Below are 5,064 nucleotides of genomic sequence, written 5' to 3'. Positions count from 1 at the left end.
TTGTCATTGTTAACGCTTTGTTTTTTTTTTCTCTCTCTCTGTGTGTGTGTGTGTGTGTGTGTGCGCGCGTGTGTGTCTGTGAGTGTGCGTGTGTGTGTGTGCGCGTGTGCGTGCATGCGTGTGTGTGCGTGCGTGTGCGTGTGTGTGCGCGTGTGCGTGCGTGCGTGTGTGTCGGTGAGTGTGTGCGTGCGTGCGTGTGCGCATGCGTGTGTGCGTGTGCGTGCGTGTGTGTGAAAAGTAGTGCGACCCTCTTTTTATGATGTACAAAAGAATAGTTAAACGACTCAGTTGGTAATATGACTCCTTATGATAACGGCAGCGCAATACAAATAGGCAGGGGTGTACGAATATTCGAATAACGAATCCAATAGTCACTGTTTGTAAACACGAGTGTTCTTTATTATAGTTAGCGAATATGTCATAGCTCTGAACTGTGCTCAACGATAAATGAAATTGGAGCGAAAGTAGGACAAATTTTGTACCCGCCGCCATAGCAGGAATAAAGCACGAGAAGTGAGACAACGCCGCTCGGGGAGCCATGGCCTTATCAGGCTCAAAGGCGATCATTCGCACTCTCCAAAGAGTCCTTGGATTGGGGACAAACTACAGCTTTGCTCCTACTGCTTCATTTGTGCTCTTAATAAGCCAGCCTGCATAACGTGCAATGTAATGAGATGAACTTGCTAACGTTATTATTGCTAGGATGTGAACACTGTTTTGTAATAATGGTGAAAACAGATATTCATTATTTGAAAACTATTTGAAAAGTACACTCAAGTTGATTTGCTTCTGGCATTATTTGATTGGCGTGCCATTCGGTCTCGAAATTCACGATTCGGACACATACAAACAAGGACAATACAGCAAACGGAACAATCGAGCGCCTAATCTCAAATGTGCTCTGCTACACATGCACGTATACGCACGTGTACACATGTTTACACATCTTTACACATGTTAGAGGACCGATCTATACAGTATAGCAGATCTAAAAGCTTATTTAATTTATTTATCATATACACACGGCGCCTATCGGCACTACATTTAGGAGGCGGGTTACGGATATAGGAAAATAAAGCAAGAAACATGGCATGACACGGCGATTTGCATATATAGCCATTTAGAGGGCGCTCACTTCGCGACGCACACAGGAGTGTACGCACAGATGTCAACCTACAAGAATAGAAAAGCAAACAAGCTTTACATGTTCAGAATCATTTGCGTAAAAACAATGTAAGCACAAGTAAACACAGTGTATATAAAGTGTAAGCAGAGACATACGGTTTCACAGTTAAAGCTTCTGACGTAAAATGAAACTCGTCTGTTATCGCGAGATAAGAAGAAAATAAGCAGAACAAAAGACGGGAAAACAGCACGACTAACAAGCGCCTGAAAGATTTCACGCAGTTACGTGTCCTGTCACAGGAGAACACGCCTTATCCCCATCCCAGTTAAAGAAGTAAAGAACGATTCTTCAAAGGCGGTCATCACCATTTAATTCATTAAATTCTGGGGCTCTAGGTGCCAAAACCACGATATGATCTTGAGGCACGCCGAAGTGGGGGCTACTCCGGGTTAATATTAAACCATCTAGGGTTTTTCCACGTGCACCCAATGCACGGTACACGGGTGTTTTTCCAGTTCGCCCCCATCGAAATGCGGCCGCCGTGGCCGGGATTCGATCTGGCAACCTCGGGCTTAGCAGGGCAACACCGCAGGGCCGTCACCATGTCTGAAAGTCACCTATTTCACAGCTGTTGTTCGGAGAAAAAAACGAGTTGGCAGAGGTGGCCGCTCCACATTTGAGTTAACGTTCATCCCGTTTCTTTTACTGTCCTTGCTTCTGTTGCACTGTCTCTATAACAATAAATGATGATATTCTCGGAGATTTGTCTTTATTTATATGTAAATTGTTCATTGACCTCTTCCTCAATACTTAAAATTTATCATTTCAACTATATCTTCAAGTAGCGTCATTGAACTGAAATAGGGTTGGGAAGACACGGAGTGGGCAGGACAGACGCTCGCTCACAACAGAGAAGTGCTGTACTAGAAGAAGGTCATAATACCCCATGATGATAGAAATTGTGGAGCTATATATTGCCTATAGAACGAGAAAAATGGTGGTAGCCGTGGTTGGTGGTGGCGGGTATCGTGATGATGATAATAATTATTCTCTTAAACGAAGTGGCACATACCCACCCTAGGTAACGTGCCACATTGCGTAAGCTCACTTATGCAATGTGCTGACTTATATGTTTCCTTCTGTGCACAAGTGAGCTCAATCTCGCATTGCATAAGTGAGCTTGATGTATTAATTTAAAATATTCTTATAGTTTAAAGAGGTCATGACAAGGTCGTCCGACTATTCTCAGTTTGCCCCTCTTAACTCAAAGCATAAGGCTCCTTATGAGTAAGCACGCGCAGACACAAAGAAGCTGGTCTCTAAGCGGATGTTTTCACTCGAAATTTCAATTTAAAATTACTGCTTCCAAGTCCCACCAACCCACAGCGACCACCATTTTGGCGTGGACTGGTGGTGATAAACTTTATTGAAAGGGGGAAGGGTAAAGAGGGACGTGGCTGAGCGTTAGGGCTGTGTGACGACAGGACATGCGGGAACAGCGCTGTATCGTCTTCTCCGAAACAATTCTAGACCAACAGAACATTTTGCTGCGCACGCTCTCGCACCCAGCGGTGCAGCAAGGGAATCACCGTTGAAGTTTCACTCGCGAAGTTTCACTCGCGCGACATGCAATGGCGTCCAGACGCCATTGCAAGAAAACGCTTGGCGGCCGTGACGTATTTCCGGCTCCTGCATTCGCTTGCGGTGCACACAGGCGTAGACTGCGCGATCGCCTTGTGTTACTCAGAGGGTGCCGCTACCGCGGGGTTTTATTTAATTTTGCCACCACTTGGCGTTGCCAGACTTCTGTACCCAGTTAAGCTGCGATATAAAAATATTCAAGTACAAATTTTATACGGCTACGAATGCACTCAAATTTCGGCATTTTGACATATAAGCAGAATATAAGTACCTTTTAGAGGATCAGTTACCCTGCATTCCACCTCTCAGCCACTGCGATCTTTTTCTTTTATTTATTTATTCATTTATTTATTTGGTTAGTTGGTCAGTTTTTATTTGGGATACCCACTGCGGACTCGAATGCTAAGCAGGAAGGGCACAAAGTTACCACAAGTTTAAACGAAGCTATATGCTATAATCAATGTAATCCTCAAAATAAACAAAAAAGGCGAAGTTCTCGCGTTAAGTAGATGTGGCGAGTCATTTATTACAATAAGTAAAAATGGTGTGTGAAAACGAATTATGTACAGCATTTCGAGCAACATACGGTCATATCCCACGACATTCCGGAAAGCGAGCAGTGCATACATTCAACCATTCAACCAGTCAACGCCCCCTCCCCCCCCCCCCGGCCCATGCCGCCATAAATTAGAAAGAAGATAAAACTAAACATTTAATCAAAAGTGGCTACCACTCCGGCTGACAATAATCTTAGTCATAATGTCTTTGACACATAATCATCTCACTGTAGTGTACTTCTGCATTTCGGTTTTGCATACGACTTTTCACTAGCTATGCACGTGTGCTGACGTAGCCTTTAACGGGTTTTTACTGATACGGAGATCTCAGCTACTTCAAATATGAAGGCATTTCGGTGTAGGGCAAATATTACATGGACCCATGTGTGTGTTGTCTTTCCTGTGCGTCCATGTACTATATAGTCGCGTTACACCGAAAGGTTTACATGATGACGTGCTCACAAGCCCAAATCTTAACACTGATCAACTTAAATGATGATACAGCAAAGAATACTGCGCCACGCACATTAATGTGCCTGGCCTCATCGGCGGATTGGCTTGGCCACGCTCTACAGTTCATCCAAAGACCAGCAGCGACGAATTGAATTTCGAACGAAGCCGACGAGTAAAGAGCAAAAGGCAGGATAGGAAAGAGGAGGATTAATAAGCCGCGCACGGAATTAACTCATTGAATCTGATTACTATGCTATAGAGTGATCGTTTCCTCCCAACCACCGTGTTCTTTTTTGTTCTTTAATTCATCGTTTTGCGTTGATTGTGTTCTTACTTCACGTTTTTCGGCAGCCTAGGATTTTCACTTCGATATTTCAACTTCCAGACTTTAATTCTCTTCATCCTTATGCATGGCCAATCAGCGGCCAACCACCACTGTGGGTATGCGTCTACGACCGTTCAAACCGATTTCTTCCTCCCCAACTAGGGGAGCGCGATTTATACGCACGAAGACAACTCGAACGCTATTGTTGCCAGTTTACTTTTAGAAGGGAAACAGTTCGCGCGCATCTGCGAATGTTTAGTCCAGTCGCACGAAATAATGCAATACTTCTTGCACTTGCAGCATTCCTACAAGGCACAGGCCTCATTGAGACTTTCGTGAATAACTTCTGTGGTAGCGCATTTCTCGCGCGTGTATATGCATTAATATGCATTTATTTCTTTAATTCCCTTTTCATGGTCTCTCACCCCTTTCTTTTATCCCTCATTAAGTATGTAAGCAAGCCAAGCCTGTCGCCATAGGTTGACCTCTCCAGATACCACTAAACGTTTTTTTTCATTGGACATAATGTGCGAGCATCACTGCATCGAAAAATGCGTTTTTGACGTGAAACGTCTTTCAGTTCGTTCGGAATTGGCCTTCGCTAGCTAAAACTGCATGTAACGAAAACATGTAATACCATTATCGCTTATACCCTTGACTGTACTGTAGCCACGCTCACTACTTTGGCATCGTTGTGTACAGAAACGAAGCCATTACCCGACCCTGTATGGACATACAGGGCGCACAGGTGTTGCCGTTGTCGCGCAACGGATGACGCAATCGGAGTTAAATTTAGCTTCTCGATCGGCGTTCATAGGCGAGCTCAGCAGTACCTTTATCGATGCGAGCGGGAGTGGTAACGCACGTTTGAGAGAGTTCACTCAGGGGCCACAGTAGATATAATCCATTAAAATGCAAACCTGTGCTAATCAGGACTTACAAGGCTATACAAGTGCGCAACT

This window comes from Dermacentor albipictus, chromosome 8 (genome assembly GCF_038994185.2).
Source record: "Dermacentor albipictus isolate Rhodes 1998 colony chromosome 8, USDA_Dalb.pri_finalv2, whole genome shotgun sequence".
Classification (NCBI taxonomy): Eukaryota; Metazoa; Arthropoda; class Arachnida; order Ixodida; family Ixodidae; genus Dermacentor; species Dermacentor albipictus.
Note: the sequence above shows the minus strand (reverse complement) of the source record.